Raw genomic sequence first — 8,464 nt, 5'->3', positions numbered from 1 at the left:
AGTAGAAATTTAATTCAAATCAACGAAGTAAGTAAATTTAAATTCAAAATTACATAATAATAATGCTAATTGTTCAATAATAAGAAATTTAAAACATAATAATACTAATAATACTACTAATCACTAAATAGGAGAATAATTAAGGTTTGAACTATTCGCCTTTGTGTTAAGATTGGTTTCTTTTATTCCGAACTATGTCCGCCCTGCGAAGTCGGAAGTACTCTTGTTGTACAGGTTCCATTTTTCAAGATCCATCATAATGATGCGAAATTCTTCGTCTTCAGCTTGCTTGGTTTGCCGCATGTTCAGCTTGTTTTGCTGCAAACTCTGCTGCTCTTTGTTCCATCTTGAATCTTGTGTTTTGGTAATGAGTATTGAAATTTTGTTGTTCTTTAATAATTATTCCCATCAATTCCTCTTGGATATTGGATTTCTCTCTCCCTGTTTTCTTCATATTTTGCTCTTTTTTCCCCATCTACGAAGATATGTTGTTCTCTATGTCTCCCCATCTGTGTCGTTACCGGTCTCTCCTGAGTTGTTGTTTGCGGTCCTTCATCATCTTCCTCGTTATTCTCATGCTGTCCAAATCATGCGCGTCGTATCGAATACAAAAGTCGATCGTCGATTATATTTTATTTTCTAACACAACTGGATAGCACTCTTCGTGCTTAAATTTTTTCCCATCGTTGCATTCCTTGAACCTCTTGTTAACTTCTTCAAGCTGTTAATGTTTTTAAAACACTTAAGTACAGGGGCGCTTATTAAATATTAGAAAAAAATTGTTCGAAAATCGAAGAATGCTTACTTCTTTCAGGACCCCATCCAGTATGTATGATATTCACCTTCAACTTCTGCCCTTTGCCGAAAATAACGCCACATCTTTACTTATTCCCTGATATCGTTTTTGCCAAGAACTCCAAGACTGCTCTGGATTATTAGGTAAATGAAGTTCAATATCATCCTTGATACGAGTCCACACGTTGCCTCTGATTGATCAGTTCCAACACTAGAATCTTGAAATATAGATAAATGAATTTTACCATTGTACATCTTCGATTGTCGTAAAATTTGGACCTCGTGCTCTCTTGGTGCCATTGTAAGCGAATCCGTGAAAAATTTCCAACTGATTTGAAAGCAGAAACAATATTTCTCTTATGGGTGGATAGTTTGAAGTATTTAGTCGTGGTAAATGTCACAGGATCTCATGTGTATATATAGGTGTTTCTTCCGAAATTTTCAACGTCCGAATGTTCTTCCAACTTTCCAACGTTCCAAATTATCCAACGTTCCATTTTCTTCAACGTTCGAATACCAACGGTATAAAAAAATTTCAAAATCAATTTGTCTAAGTATTTTTTTTTTTTTTTAACTCAAGATTGGGGCGTTAACTATATAAACGCCTGGCGTCGGGGGCGTTAATTATATCAACGCCTGTCTGGGGCGTTAACTATATAAAGCCTGGAGTGGGGCGTTAATTATATCAACGCCTGTCTGGGGCGTAAAATATAAACGCCTGGCGTTGGGCGTTAAGAATATCAACGCCTGGCTGGGCGTTTGTATAATCTTCGTCTGAATGGGCGTTAATTTTATGAACGCCTGACGTGGGGCGTAAACTTTAGCAACGTCCCAACGGGCGAACATTTATCAACCCTGAACCGGGCGTAACTTATATACACGCCTCTTTATGGGGCGGTGACTTTACGTTACTTTCACAACAGGCGTAGATTATACACACCCCGATGCCAAACGGTGATTATACCTCCGCTCCACTATATATAGTTTTGGTCTTGGTCCCAGACCAAATATGGTCTGGAATTTGTTTTTGGTCCAGATTTTAATCTTTACTCCGTCCCGTTGCGTCTCGTCCTTGGACCATAATTATAGGTTTGCTCGTCCACTGCAGTTGCTCTAAGGGTGAGGTCTCTATTTATAGAGAAAGTCCCAAACGACTATTTTTTTTTGAAAAACGTGAAATAATTTGTAATAATCGGTCTTTTAGAAGGACAATAAAAATCGATTGTGTTAATATGCCACAAGAATCGGTCTTTTCTTGCGACAAAAGTAAACCGATTAAAGTCATTTTAAATTTTGAATTTTCACCGACACAAATCAGTTTATATATTTGCAAATGTGATCAGATTCTAAAACATCCAGAAAGATTGGCTTGCACAATCAGTTTATAATGACATATCGAGTAAACCGATTCTTGGCATGTCAGGCTAGAATTATAGAGCAACACATAATTATAATTAAAGCTTCAAGTTCATCAAGTTCAACACAAATATCATCCAAAATAAAAACCTTAAAAGAGTGTTAAGAACTTAAAACAACCACAAGTCTTATAAACCTAAACTTTTAATATCTAAAACTTAAACATAAGAACTTAAACAGCAGGAGCACCAGCAGCACCACCGGGAGCATTTGAAGCATCACCATTAGCAGCAGCACCAGCACCAGCATCACCACCATCAGGAGCAGCAGCTTGTGATTCAGCCATTAGTTCCCACATACCTTCCATTTCTGCATGGAGCTCCCTCCCAGATGAAATCAGGTTTCTCCTCATCCTGGCGAAGGTGATGACCTCAATTAGCTCTTCAAGTGAAAATTATCAATCAATGTGAGGGCTTGTTCAAGACGGGTTTCAGCTCCGAATGCAAACTTGTATACGCTCCTTACTGACACTCTTTGTGGTTGGCTCAGGATATCCTCCACGGTTAAATCGCGATTGTAGAATGGTAGGTGTCCGAAGTCCATTCTACACAAAAAATAAACAAAAATCAAGTTAAAAATCGGTACATAAAGAAAACTATGTAACCCGATTATGAAAGAAAGATGAAAAGGCTATATTAATCGGATTATACATACACTACACCATATTCAAGGATTAATAACTAGAATTCGCAACATCTTAGCAGCTGTTGATAGACACATTTTTGTGTCCGATTTGTCTCGATTCTATATATTGTTAGGTCTCATTTTTGTTCTTATTATGGTGTTTTATTTATTTGTAGGTATTTTTGGCTAATAAACATTTTTGGAAAAAATTGGCTCGAAAAGTTGTCGGAAAGCACCCGGAGGACATTTGCTATTCGGACTCTCACTTTGGATAAGAGGTAACCTTATAACTAAGGGGCATCCCATTTCCAGGCAGTTGCTAATCGCACCCCTACTCTGGATAAGGGGAAACCATCTTCAACATTCAAAAAAAAAGATTTTGGCGGGAAAAAAAAAGCAGTTTTGGCAATCGTGATTTGAAGGAGTTTGAGGTCGATTAAAACTCTGATTTTCATAGGATAGACTCCTTATGGGTCTAGGAATCTGATATGGGTGTTTAAGTCGATTAGAATGGGCTCAAACGATGGATTTTTCTCACGACAAGAAAATATGGAAAGTCACGTGTGTGACCTGTTTTAGGGAATTTTAGAGAGATTAAACGCTGTAAACCTTCCCAAAGATTTGTATCTATCTAAGGAAGAGTTTAGAATAAAAAGGAAAGCTCAGAAACGCGTAGAAATCCTAAAACAAGAAATTGCCGCAACTTGGCCGTGAAGAGAAGGAAAGAGATTTTGGAAGATTTGGGAGAGATTTAATCGGTATTTTTGATATAAATAGATGTCTTGGGTCATATAGAAGAGGTGTCGAGAGTTTGGGAACCTAAGGAGAGCCAGAGAAGAAGAAATCAGAGCTTTACCAAACTCTGTTTCTGCTGCTGCTGTGAAGAAGAAGAACGCGAAGAACATTGACGCTCGGTAACAGTCGCAGAAATGTCGTTGTTTAACAGCTGAAGAACATTAAGCTGTTCAGGGCAGTCTTATTTAGGGTCTTAAAATCAGCGACAAAGCAACAGTTTTTCTGTAACAGCTGTTTTGCAACACCAATACACTGTTGCAAACAGTCTGTGTTATTACTTTTCACTCTTTTAATCATCTTTTGAGCAACAAACACATATTTTGAGATCATGATTAATATGAGGAGCTAAACCCCATTGCTGAGGCGATAGAGGAAGCTATTTTTCCAACAAAAAGTGGTATATTCTATTTTATCTTTTTATTTGCAATAATTATATGATTATTTGCCTTGAACTATTATTGAATATGATTTTTATTTGAGTGATTGTGATCTATTTTGATGGAGTATGCTTAGTTTTAAGACTTTTGATGCTTCATACTTGGTATTTACAATTATTACTTTTGAAAATCTACTTGTTGCAATATTTTAGAATCAAATTAAACAAGAAAATTGCATAAATATAAGTATTAGTTTAATCACTTTGAACTTGGAAAATAGTGGAATCTTAGCCTCGGTGTTTCTTTTAGTATTGATATCATCTTTGATTGAGTTTGCTATAATTTTTAGTGAGTTTTCTATTTTAATATTAGGATTTAAGTCTAATTAATATCCTTCACAAGTCTGAGAATCGAACCACTTTTACCACTATCTCCAAATCACATCAATTTTTGGCGCCGCCGACGCGGATTTGTTTTTAAGGTTTTAGATTTATTTTATTTTTTTTGTTTTTTTTTTTATGTTTTTGGGTATTTATCTTGTGTCTACAGGTTCTGGATCATAAAGAAAATTGAGCCAAGGAGTTTGATGATTTCATAAAGACTTGGAGCTAAAGATTAAAGCAAAAAGAACAGAAAAGAAGACAATTTTATTTTAGACAATTTTAGTTTAGGGTTTGTTTATTTTATTTAAAAAAAAAACTGTATTAGGGTTTATTATTTTTGTAATTTTTCTTTATTTTTTTTTGGACTTTTGGACTTTGGAGACATTATTTTTTTTATTACCCTACGGAAGGGTACTTTAAATATAAACTGTTTGCAGAGAAGGAGGACAATTACGATATTGTCTCTGCACCTTGGGTTCGTACACTAGACATCGGAGTCAGTGGCCCGAGTCGACTACAACCGATTCATCCCCCGTCTGGAACGGGAGGTAAGATTCTAAACACTCGCTAATCCCCTGTCAGAGTTACTGGACTCCTTCGTATGCATATATGTTGAGGACTGAATACGGACATTTATTTTTCTAGTAAAGGGCAAGGCCTGGCCATACAAGATAAGGGTTCGGATTTCATCACCGTTCTCTTCTTGCCCGCTTTAGGAACACGTAACCTACGCGAACCTAAGCCTAAAATTTTGACTAGAACGAGACCGATAGGGTAACGAGCTTAACAGGAAAGTCATTCGAAAAATATTGGTTACTCTTTTAAGCATACTTCGAAGTTCTTGACGGTTTCTAAGTTGAATGCGTGACTGCGCCGCCTTGTAATACCGGTGAGGCCTTGGGTATCAAAGCTCCACCGAGCTTCCCTCGCCTCTATTCAACTTACGTTAACTCGGATTGATTCCAGAGGGGTTTGCTTAAATTGTAACGAATTCCCGTTCGAAGGATTAGAAGCTGGTCTAGAAACAATCTAAGTGGAGCCATCATGCTTTTTGTTTGCTAGAAATCAATAGGTTTGATTTGGTTGAGTCGGCCTTGATCTGTGTTTGCTTACCCTTCCAATTTAGAAAATTCTATTGTATGCCTGAACGTAAAAGAGACGCACTAGGTAGATTTGTTAAAGAGAAACCTAGTAGTTCGAAGCGTCTCGATTACCTTAATCTAGAAAGTCCGGCTTTTGAAGAGTCTGTTTTTGAACGTTCTTTGACTGAGGAGAGAATCCTGTTGCTCCGATAGCGCCAGAAATGGCAACTTTGAAAGCTTTGTTGAATCCAACTAGGACTACCCGTCCTTCGTGTATTAAGTTAGCTGAAACGGAGGCACCCTATGAACTGAAACCTGGGACCTTACAGATGCTCCCAATCTTTTTAGGGAAAGAAAATGAAAACCCTTATTACCATGTTAGGGATTTTGAGGAAATTTGTAGTACTCTAAGAATTAGAGGCTTAGATGATGATGCTTTGAAACTTAGGTTATTCCCATTTTCCCTGAAAGATAAGGCCAAGTCGTGGCTGTATAGTTTGGACTCCGAGTCAATTGAGACATATGAACAACTTACATCTGCCTTTTTCAATAAGTTTTTCCCTAGGCACAAAACATCGTCTATTAGGACGCAAATATGCACATTTTCACAACAAGAGGGAGAATCTTTATATAGGTATTTGGAAAGGTTCAATGATTTATTATCCCAGTGTCCTCATCATGGTTTAGAAAAGGTTAGGCTAGTTCAGATCCTTTATGAGGGTTTAGATTATTCCACAACGACCATGGTTGAGTCTCTATGCACTGGTGGATTTGAAAACCAAACTGTTGATGCGGCGATGGAATTTTTTAATGAAATCGCCGAAAAAACCCAGCAATGGGAAAATAGTAGGGCACCCCAGAAAACAATTCTTTTAAGTAGAGGAAACGTTAATAGGGTAGAAGGAGGCTATGAATCAGATGCCAAAATTGCTGCTATAGCAAAAAGGTTAGAAGCCTTAGAAGTGGGCCAGACTAGTGGTAGAGTGGAGCCTTTTTGGGAAGGCCAGAATATTGAAGAGCAGGCCAATGCTCTTTATAATAACACTAGATTTGATAACCGTCAAAAGATTGACCCATATTCAGAAACCTATAATCCTGGTTGGAGAAACCATCCGAACCTTTCGTGGTCTAAGGGCCAAAGTCAAGGTCAGTTTAGTAATTCTAATGCTCCCCCAGGTTTTGGCTATACTAAGAATCCTTCAGGACTAGCTCAGTTTCAGAATCAGTCAGATAAGAAAATCCTAAGTTTAGAGGAATCTCTCGCCTTGTTAACTCAGCAAACTGCAAAATTCCAGTTATCCGTAGAACAGAGTCTACAAGCTAGTAACAGGATAGGACAAGAAAATAGTCAGGCTATTTCCGAGTTAAAAACCCAGGTTGGTCTGATAAGTGATTCTTTGAGAGAAAAAGGTAAGTTTCCTAGTCAAACACAACCCAACCCTAGAGGAGTTCATGAATTAGGTGCAAAACCATCGAATCAATTGAATGTTGTTAGAACCCTTAGAAGTGGTAGAGTTGTAGACAATAAGGTAACCATGCCCGATAGTGAACATACTGTAGTTCACCCCTCAGGATCTCACCTCTCAGGACCAGTAGCTGAAGAGACTGATAAAGTTTCTGATGATGTGAATTCGGTTCCTGAAAGGTCTGATTTTAGGCCTAGAGCCCCATTTCCTCAGCTATTAGTACCAACAAAGAAGGAATCGAACTTTAATGACATAGTGGAGGTTTTTAAGCAAGTTACCATAAACCTTCCCTTATTAGATGCAATTAGGCAAATTCCTGCTTATGCCAAGTTCCTTAAGGATATGTGTACGCGAAAGCGAAAACTTAGCGTCCATAAGAAAGCCTTTTTAGCTAGTCACGTAAGTTCAATCATTCAGAACACCACAACTCCAAAGTACAAAGACCCAGGTTCTCCTACCATTGCTTGCACAATAGGTAACTTCCGGGTAGAAAAAGCTTTACTTGACTTAGGAGCCAGTGTGAACTTACTGCCATTCCATGTATACTTACAGCTAGGACTTGGTGAAATGAAACCTACTCAGATGACACTGCAGTTAGCTGATAGGTCTGTTAAAATCCCTCGAGGTGTTATCGAGGATGTTCTTATTGAGGTCGACAAGTTTATTTATCCAGTGGATTTCGTGGTCCTAGATACCCAACCTGTCCCTGACCCAGAGAACCAGATACCTGTGATTTTAGGTCGCCCATTTTTAGCTACGTCTAATGCGATCATTAACTGTCGAAATGGTGTGATGAGTTTATCTTTTGGTAATATGACTATGGAGATGAACATTTTTAATGTCAGTAAGCAACCTCATGAGCTAGATGACACATGTGTTGAGGAGGTGAACATGATAGAAGCCTTAGTTCAGGAGTCATTACCAAACATCTTGTCTGAAGACCCATTAGAAAGTTGTCTATCCCATTTTGGTTTAGATTTTGACGACGATAGCACTATTGAACAGGTGAATGCTCTATTAGATTCTACCCCTGTGTTAGACACTGATAGATGGAAAGCTAGGTTCGAACCGTTACCAGTTTCTGAGACTACCCTAATTCCTTCTTTAGAAGAGCCCCCAAAGTTGGACCTTAAACCACTACCCGATACTCTAAAGTATGTGTTTTTAGGCCCATCTGAGACTTTACCTGTGATTGTAGCTTCCAATTTGGATAGTGATCAGGAAAGTAGGCTAGTAAATGTACTTCAAGACAATAAGGAAGCTTTAGGGTGGACTATAGCAGACATTAAGGGTATAAGTCCTACTGTGTGTATGCATCAGATTCATTTAGAGGAAGACTCCAAACCTTCTAGGGAGATGCAACGTCGACTGAACCCTAACATGAAAGAGGTAGTTCGAAAAGAGGTGCTTAAGTTGTTAGATGCGGGTATTATTTACCCAATTTCAGACAGTAAGTGGGTCAGCCCTGTTCAGGTTGTCCCCAAGAAATCAGGTATCACTGTAGTCCAGAATGATAATAATGAATT

General features: G+C 38.1%; 1 pseudogene; it reads right to left on the bottom strand.

Moving 5' to 3' along the window:
- Window positions 1-6,057: 6,057 nt before the first annotated feature.
- Window positions 6,058-6,157, bottom strand: LOC113307155 (annotated as a pseudogene).
- Between the last annotated feature and the right edge of the window lie 2,307 nt (window positions 6,158-8,464).

This window comes from Papaver somniferum, chromosome 8 (assembly GCF_003573695.1).
Source record: "Papaver somniferum cultivar HN1 chromosome 8, ASM357369v1, whole genome shotgun sequence".
NCBI lineage: Eukaryota > Viridiplantae > Streptophyta > Magnoliopsida > Ranunculales > Papaveraceae > Papaver > Papaver somniferum.
This window is presented reverse-complemented; position numbering and strand designations above follow the sequence as displayed.